This window comes from Rattus norvegicus, chromosome 6 (assembly GCF_021556685.1).
Source record: "Rattus norvegicus strain SHRSP/BbbUtx chromosome 6, alternate assembly SHRSP_T2T, whole genome shotgun sequence".
Lineage (NCBI taxonomy): Eukaryota > Metazoa > Chordata > Mammalia > Rodentia > Muridae > Rattus > Rattus norvegicus.
The window spans coordinates 14,682,801-14,691,977 of record NC_141539.1 but is presented as its reverse complement, the minus strand read 5'-3'; the positions used below and the strand labels follow the sequence as shown (position 1 = coordinate 14,691,977).

Genomic DNA, 9,177 nt, shown 5'->3' with positions numbered 1-9,177 from the left:
AATGTCCCTAGGTAGGCCTCCAGAAGAAGGTGTGGCCCAGATTAAGGTGTGTACCATCACTCCTGGATCTGGGACTTGCTGTGTTCCAGGCTGACTTGGAACTCAGAGATCTCCTTGCCTCAGTCTCCTGGGATTAAAGGAATGTACTACCTTGCCTGGGCCTAAACTTTTCATGGCCACTGTGTCTCAAGATCTCCATGCCAAGATCCAGGTCAGAAACTTGTGTCTTCCAGCCTCAAGATCTGGATCCCAAGTGTGCCCTTCAATTCTGGGTTGTAGTTCATTCCATAGCTGAAGCTCCTGACACACAGAAAACAGGGCCTCTTTTAAAACATACTGTACAAAATGTAAACAAACAATTTTTGTCAATCACTTAGAGTGGTGATTGGTTTTAGATATCAGCTTGACTGAATTGACAGACATCACTAGACAGAGTGGCTTTATTTCTGTGTGCTGGTCAGACTGTTTCCCAAGGACACTGACTTTGAACTTACTAGATGAAGGAAGATCTCCACGTGATGTGAGTGAGTGCTGCCCAGTTGTTTAGAGGCACTGAATAGAACAAAAGGGTAAAGGAAAGGGAATACTCTGTGCTCTGGAACTGGAACAGACCCTTTATGCTGCCCTCAGATGCTATACTCCAGAGTCTCTGCCCTTGGAATTCTGGGACTTCCATCCTTTTGCTCTCCAGCTTCTCAGGAATTCTGGGGCCTTTGTATTTAGAGTGAGGCATGTTTCCAGCTTCCCCGGTTGTCTGGGTTGTAGATGGACTATTGCAGGGCAGCCTCCATAATTGCATGAACCAATTCCTGTGATAAATGCCCTGTCTGCCTATCTGCCTGCCTGTCTATATAGCTTATCAAGGTGTCAATCATATCGGCTGTTTCTCTGGAGAGACCGGACAATTAAAAACAGTAATAATGGAAGAGTGTTTCAAGTAATACGATGTATAAATTGAAATGAAAGACCAAGCAAAGGTAGGAGCAGTCATTATAATCTAGTATTTAAATAAGAAAACTCTTGTGGTTAATATTACTCTGTGGTTAATATACTACTTGGACCACAGAGTTCCCAAATAAGAGACACAAAAACCTCTGCATTTATAATAAAACTTATAGAGCTGGGCAGATATCAACTCTCTAGGCTATTTTGTCTACTTCCCTGTCAGTAATCCTGAGATGTCACTTGCCATGTCGTGTGGGGGCCGATTTTGCTCCAACAGGCCAGCCCTCATGGCCATGCACTTGATCCAACTACCCTGTGGCAACTTCTTCCTTCTCCTCCCCTCCTCTTCCTTTCATGGAAGCTCGGAGACTCCACCCCCACTCTTCTGCCCATTCCCGGCTGTAGGCTTCTTTAGTAACCAATCAGGGATTACTGAGGGGGTGGAAGTTTACACAACAAAAGCTGGTAAACACGAGGATTTGTTCGTCTTGGAGTAATCAGATCTTGGGTTACAGACGAACAGCGCCAGGCTAACCCCCCTCCATTTTCTGTAGATTGGGACAAATTCCTATTCTTTAATGTTGAAACTAGCTACAGGAACCACTTACCTGGTGCGTGTTACACGTTAAGATGGCAACCTCTTGTTTTCTCTTCAGTGTTAAGGATTGAACCTACGACATCATGGTTATTGCCTGACAATCATCGCATTCCCAGCCCTTAAGTTATCAACCAAGTTAGAGTAACTTTATGTGAAATTAGGTCTGTTCCAAGTCTAGAAATTTTGTCTATACTGCAGCTGAATAAAACAAAGAGGTTGTTCATGCCACTCTTGAGCCTTAAAGTTTGATTTAGTTTGCCCTGGCCAGGTAATAAGAGTGAACCATGAAAGCCAACAGGAATTGATGAAAATTACCCCGGAGGCTGCTCTCGCTCACACCCAAGCAGCATTGACTTGGGTTCCATCTCTGTTGCGTTGGAAAGCCCTGGCCTTGTGAATCCCTCCCCGACTCTGGATTCAATGTTTTTACTGCTTGAGGCCTGACATCAGCTATTCTTCCTTCTCAGGATTATTGAGATTAACTTTCCCCACTTTAATATGACCTTATGTGTGCATATAACCTTCAGAGTGACTTTGAGAATGGCCATCTGCTTGTGCAAACACCACCAACAGGCTTGAATCAGAAATGACGTTTCAGTGACTTGGCTGAGTCTTCTAGTCACTGCCTGTGCTCACCTCACCGCGTTTGAGCAATCGTGACAGCTCGACTTGTTAGCAAGTGTGTTGACACCAGTTACAGTTTGTTTTCCTCCTCACACCCTCACCCTGGATGCTGTTGAAGGGTTCTTTTGGAAACCAGAATCTAATCAAAGCAGAACAACATATGTACTTGTTCCTTGCCTTGTGGCGCAACTTCATAGTAAAGAAGGCGATGGGACAGAGTTGTGTTGAGCTCAACTGTAATGAGTAAGGATCTGGTTAGCATTTACAGGAGACTGTCTGAGGGTTCACTGCTCTGAAGAGACACCATGACCAAGGCAACTTTTATAAAGGACAACACTTACCCGGGTCTGGCTTATGGTTTCAGAGGTTCAGTTCATTATCATCATGGAGGGAAGCATGGCAGCATCCAGGCGGACATGGTGCTGGATGAACCAAAAGTTCTACATTTTGATCTAAAGCAGCCAAGAGGAGACTGTCATCTGCAGGCAGCCAAGAGGAGGGCCTCTTCCACAGTGGGCGGAGCCTGAGAAGAGGAGCCTTAAAGCCTACACGGTGACACACCCCCTCCAACAAGGCCACACCGCCAAATAGCGCCACTTCCCACCGGCTATATTCAAACCGCCACAGTGGTTTTTAGGGAGGAAGGGATGAGATCAGTTGGAGTTAGTCTCTGACCAGCTGCCATGCTGGACTTTGAATGAAGAACAGTATACATGTTGCATAGCCTACCTGTGTTGACTGACCCTCGTTAAGAATGAGTGGAAATCTGAACGAATCTGAGCAAAGTAGTGGGGTCCAAAGAACTCGCGTCCATTTGTCCTTTTAAAATTAGATTCTACTATTAAAATGTGATATTTATTAATATGGTTAGCTTAATTTGAAGTGCAAGATATAAAAGGGCATGCATTAGAAATTCTGTCAGCTCCGGAGTTCCTTATCTATATTCTTACACACACTTGTAGTCTCCAATCTATCTTCCTCCTTGAGATTCTTTCCGGAGAATAGGCTATGTCGTCTCCAACAGTACGTATCTATAAAGCCTGCAATTCCATTGACTGAAACATGTACCATGATTGTAGTCCCACAAAGACATTTCTTTTTAAAGCCCTACCAAGTAAATTATGAGGTGCTGTGTATTATGCAATACTTTCTGATTTCAGAAACACAAAGATGGTGAAAATATGTGCATATTATAATTAATGAAATATGCTGTATATTCTTTTCTCCCAATATTGTGGTTCCAGGCCATACTCATGTCGACAGTATATTTTGAGCATGTTCCATATTATTGCTGAAGGTATTTTTATCCTCTTCTAGTTGTGTACTTTCCACAGCAGAGCACGAGTGTAGTCAAAGTTAAAGGGAGGGAGCGAAGACTGGGATAGGATGACTGTGTAGTCAGTCAAAGTTAAAGGGAGGGAGCGAAGACTGGGATAGGATGACTGTGTAGTCAGTCAAAGTTAAAGGGAGGGAGCGAAGACTGGGATAGGATGACTGTGTAGTCAGTCAAAGTTAAAGGGAGGGAGCAAAGACTGGGATAGGATGACTGTGTAGTCAGTCAAAGTTAAAGGGAGGGAGCGAAGACTGGGATAGGATGACTGTGTAGTCAGTCAAAGTTAAAGGGAGGGAGCAAAGACTGGGATAGGATGACTGTGTAGTCAGTCAAAGTTAAAGGCAGGTGGGGGAGGAGCCAAGGCTGGGAAAGGATACCTTTTGGTAAAGACTTCAGAAAAACTGCACGTGGGGGTAAAAGCACAGTAATCCTTAGTTGGCGATCAGGAAGACAGACCCAAGTTTAACCGGGAGGAAAAAAAAGATCAAAGTAACAGCTACACAATTTATAGGTGATTCTGACTCAGAATCTAAACAGATACAAAACGCGGCTCTAAAGCAAAGGTCTGGTGTGAGAACAATCACAGTTGGAAATTGTGTTCATGAAATAAGGAAGAAATGAAGCGGGAAATGAAAATACGGTAACATATTTTCAACCGTGTAGCTTCCACAAAACACAAAGTTTCCCATCCACAACAGGATGTAGAACAGTTCTCAACCTGTGGGTTATGACCCCTTTGGAGTCAAACAACCCCTTGACAGGGCTAAGATCAATGGAAGAGTCAGATGTTTACATTATAATTCATAATAGTAGCGAAATTACGGTTACAAAGTAGCAATGAAAATACTTTTCTGGTTCGGGGTCACCAACTGTACTAAAGGGTCACCGTGGTAGGACGGACGAGAACCACTGGACATCATTGCTTCCTTTTTTTTTTTAATTTAAAGGAAAATGTGTGATTAGAAGAAGCAGAATAGCAACTGGAGAGATCCTTCAGCAGCTACAAGCACTTGCTGCTCTTCTAGAGGACCCAGGTTTGATTCCCCCTGTCCACATGACAATTCACAACCACCTGTAACTCCAGTTCCAAGGACTCTGACACCCTCTTCTGGCTTCTCTGGGTCCCAGGCATGCATGTGGTACACAGATGTGCATGCGGGGAAAACACTCAAACACAGAAAACAAAAATAAATCTCAAAGAAAAATCAGAACAGGTTTGCCAGAAAATGGTGTCAATAGTAGGTCAGGGCAGGTAGCAAAAGGCTGCAGGTATGAATGCTTTGTGTCCACACCCCTTCACCATCTCTCTTAGCAACCTATGAGAACAAGCTGTCACAAGGTGCTGAACAAAAGATTTAAGTCCCATTTCTGACAACACTTAGTTACCTCAGGCTGCTCTTATCCACCCCCACCCCCACCCCTTCTCTCTCACCTTCTTTAAAATGATGTGCTTGCACCAGGCAGTGATGGCGCATAGTTCCAGCCTTTAGGAGGCAAATGTATGTGTATCTCTCTGAGTTCTAGACCAGCCTGGTCTACAGAGTGAGTTCCAGGACAGCCAGGGCTATACAGTGGAACCCTGTCTTAAAAATAAATTAATTAATTTAATTTAATTAAAATAAGGAATGTTTATTGTTCTGTTGGTTGTTTTTTGTTGTTTTTTGTTTTGTTTTGAGATGGGACTTCACCCTGTAGTTCAGGCTAACTAGGAACTTACTACATAGCCCAGGGTGGCCTCAAACTCATGGTAACTCTCCCATCAGATTCCTGGGCATTGGGGTTATGAATATGGGCTACCACACCCATCTATACATTGGTTCTTAAGTAATTTCCAGCCAATTATCTTTGACTCCAATCTGACAAGTCAAGTTGAATCTGGAAGGTTTGGGTTCGTTGGTGTTGGCAATATTTTGGTGGAAGTGATGAATTGGGGTTAGGTTCTATCCGATGATGACATTTGGGGCCTCACCATTGAGGCAGAGCAGAGCTGCCACCGAGCTAAGCCATTCCCGGATTTCTGAGTCTGGGAACCATATGATATATGCTGACAGCTTTGTAAATCATGAGGGCTTGGGGTGAATCTATTCACAGCAACAGAAGACTAACACACAAACACTTAAAGGGACCTTGACAAAACTCAGTGTATCCCAAAGACCATCAGGTGGGCACTGGAATTGGAAGTCCTATTGTTTGCGTGTGCTGGTTTGATTGAGAATGGTCCCCACAGGCCATGTTTGAATGCTTTGTACCCAGGTGGCAGAACTGTTTGGGAAGGATTAGGAGGTGTAGTCTTGTTGGAGGAAGTGTATCTCTGGGGACTCAGCTTTGAGGTTTCAAAAGCGTTAACCGTTCCCAGTTGGCTCTCTCTGCCTGGTGCTTGTGGGAAAAGGTCCGAGCTCTCAGCTACTGTTGCAGGAGCATGATGTCTTACCACAGCAACAGAAAGGTAATTAGGATGGTGGAGTGTGCACTTGAGGTGTCTTGTATGGGATGAGGATCCCAGTGTGTGTACATGAGACTTGTATGAAGGGCAGGCCTGCTGTGTGACAATGGCAGGCAAAGTGCTAGGAGAAGAATGTTGGGGGCCTCATTTCAGAGTCATTGTCTAACAGTCATAACTGACCCACATGAAAAGGACATTCTTAGGGAGAGTTCACAGATGAGTCTTGAAGGAAACTTCATAGCGCTTGGCAGTGTTGCTGCTGGGAAGCCCATGTGGAGAATGAAAGGCTAGTGCCCTCAGGACATATGAGGGGATTTTTTTTTTTTTTTTTGTCACCTGGTTGGAATGAAGTTTTATGACACTTAACCTGCATTTTGGAGTGGATCACAGATGAGCTTTCTCTTGAAATGTAACTAAATGTTCCCTCTATATTAAACTGCAAATTACAGACGTTTCGGCTCTCTGCCCAGTATTGAGTTCTGAACAATGGGATGACAGCTGTCATCTTGGAGGGATGACATTTTTCACAAAGCTGCTATTTACCTCTGCACTGGTCTCTAAAGTTTTCAATGCCTTCAGCAGCCTCCTTGGCTGAGAGCTGCGGTGTGAGTAGGTGGCAGTGGGGGCTCACTCTTTTGTTGGACAAAAAATGCTGGCACTCAGAGACCTTAAGTGGTTCACTCCAGTTCACACAGCTGGTGACTGATCAGGCAGGGACTTGGAACTTGGCTCCTATCCCTGCTCTAAGAGAAATAGCATAATGAAATCGAGCCGTAGGTGAGCACATGTGGGTGGGAGGCGACCAGAGGAGCCTTTGATTAACTTCAAAGTGCTGAAGAGGAAGCCAGCCTTCACAGGCATCCTCAAAACCTTTCCCAAACCGAGTCTCTTCGTTTCCTCTTCTCAACCTTATTCATTAACGCAAGGAGCAAGTTACTATTTGCTTGATCTGAAATTGGTTAGTTGGACAGTTTCCCTTCTAGGCAAAGGACAATTACTACCTGAAGAATATAGGAGATGGCTAGAAGGAAGCATAATTCCCCCAAACCGTGGGATGTAAGAGAAATGGGTAACGATTCTCAGGAAACTTGGGGATTTAAACACTATGTTTTTGTGATATTCTGTCCGCATAACTTTTTTACTTAAAAGCTTATCTGCTGCTCACTGACATGCTTTTTTGGAAGGGCTGGAGGGAAGGGGAACTCTGGCTTTCTTCCCAGATATTCTATACCTGAGACTTCCTGGCCCAGTATAAACAGGAGGATTATGCGTTTTCCAGAGGGGATGAGCTGGGGCTTAGACAGAGTCAAAAGCAAGACCCTTTGCCAAGGTAACCTTTGCTCATACCTGTGCTGGTCACCAAACCTGGGCAGCAATAAGCCCCACACTTTAGAAAGGTTGATTCTCTTTCTTTGGTGACCAGTAGTCCCAGAGGGGACCAATGAGAGCTGTAATGAGCGCCATGAAGGCTGTGGCTCTGACCCTTCAGAGGAGCATTACTACCTAAACTGTCCCGGTTCGTCACGAGACCCAGGGGTTCCGATGTGCATCTACCATCCATTGGCAAAGAACAGCCAAAGCGCAAACCGATATTTCTCATCCATTCTTTGATCCTGTTCTGGAGACGTTTCTGGATTCCAATAGATGGTAGCAATCCCTAACGTAGGAAACAGGTCCATTGAGTCAAATAGATGATGTGGCCTCTACTTCCATTGCTCCCTGGCTGTTGGCTCTGCTGAGCCTTTGTTTAATGTATACCATTAGCCTTGTTGTGGGACAGTGGTTCTCATCCCCCTAATGCTGTGATCCTTTAATGCAGTTCCTTAGGTTGTGTTGACTCCCGGCCACAAAATTATGTTGTTGCTACTTCATAAATGTAATTTTTCTGTTGTTATTCATTGTAATGCAAATATTGATTATGCAGGATATTGATACACGAGCCTGTGAAAAGATCATTTGACCCCGAGGGATCCGCCCCGCAGATTGAGAACCACCATTTTAGGAGGCCTTTACTGGACTCAAGTGAGACTTGTCTTCTCTGTTTAATATGGGCTCTAGCTCAGGCATTAATTCTTTGTTCCCACACTCCTGTCCTATCTCTCGCAGGTCTCCCAGCTACGTGAGTTGTCTGGGCAGATTCATCAGAGCATGTCCATCTTCCAAATGTGATCTTTTTCTGATGGAGGCCCAAAAGCCCACAGAGAGGGTTCCTGCATCATATCCACAAGCTTCCAGTCACTTGGACAGAATACCTGAGATAATTTACAACTGTGGGGGTCAGTCCTCCCCTTCCACGAAGTTGGTCCCCAGGATCCAATTCTGACCATCAGTCTGACAGCAAGCACCCTTACCACTGAGCCATCCCACCAGCTCAGTCTACAGTGTTTTCAAGTGCCCTTAGAACCACTACCAAATCAAACTCTACTATCCTGGATTATAAAGTAAGCCTCGATTTATATTTAAAATACGTAATAAAATATATGACCACGCTGCTCAATAACAGAAAGATATCTGGGACTTTCTCCCTCCAAACTTGGATCTCTCTCCCTCTCTCTCTCTCTCTCTCTCTCTCTCTCTCTCTCTCTCTCTCTCTCTCTCTCTCTCTCTCTCCCCCCATTTGTAAATAATCCTTGGATCAGAGAAGATATGTCAAGGGATATTTTAGGACCACATGAAAATTACAGAACTAAAGCAGCCGCCAGGGGACTTTTCAACCCTAAATGCTTACATTTGAAGAAGAGGCAAAGCACTAACGACACAAACAACACTACATCCAGATCATTCAAAAGCATCGATGGGAAAAATATCGATGCAAAAAAGTCCAACGAAATACTGGTAAATTAGATACAGAGCTATATAAAAATCAATAAGATCTTATTACCAGGCGGAGTTGTGGCGTTTATTCCGTGAAAACAACGCCTGTCCAGTGTTTTAAAAGCGATCAATGTGATATACTATTATAATCACATCTCTTTCTCTGTGGCTCCGTGTGTATGGGTGTTTAGCCTCAGCTGCACAGGACAGCCGGCAAACCATGTTAGTTCTCTTGTTTTAATTTTCACTGTCGTACGGGTTCCTTGAATTTCCCCCTCACAGCCCTGAGTGTTTTAGCGGGGACAAGCAGGGTGTGTGATTACCCAGACCTCAGCTTGTGGCTGTTCTTAGTGCGATGCTGGGCCCCAAGAAAACCCCTTTGTGTTCCATGAGTCATCCCAGGGGAAGAAGTTGCTGTCT

The 9,177-nt window shown here is 44.5% G+C and overlaps 1 long non-coding RNA gene across 2 annotated transcripts; it reads left to right on the top strand.

Annotated features, from left to right (window-relative positions):
• Positions 1-662: 662 nt before the first annotated feature.
• On the top strand, positions 663-8,449 carry LOC102551445 (uncharacterized). 2 transcript variants are annotated; one of them, XR_015622675.1, is made up of 4 exons: positions 663-977; positions 4,448-4,534; positions 7,868-7,965; positions 8,050-8,449. It is a non-coding gene; the product is annotated as an uncharacterized LOC102551445 (long non-coding RNA). The 2 variants fall into 2 exon arrangements; XR_015622676.1 differs by lacking the exon at positions 7,868-7,965 and having other exon boundaries at positions 8,050-8,437.
• The last annotated feature ends 728 nt before the right edge of the window (positions 8,450-9,177 follow it).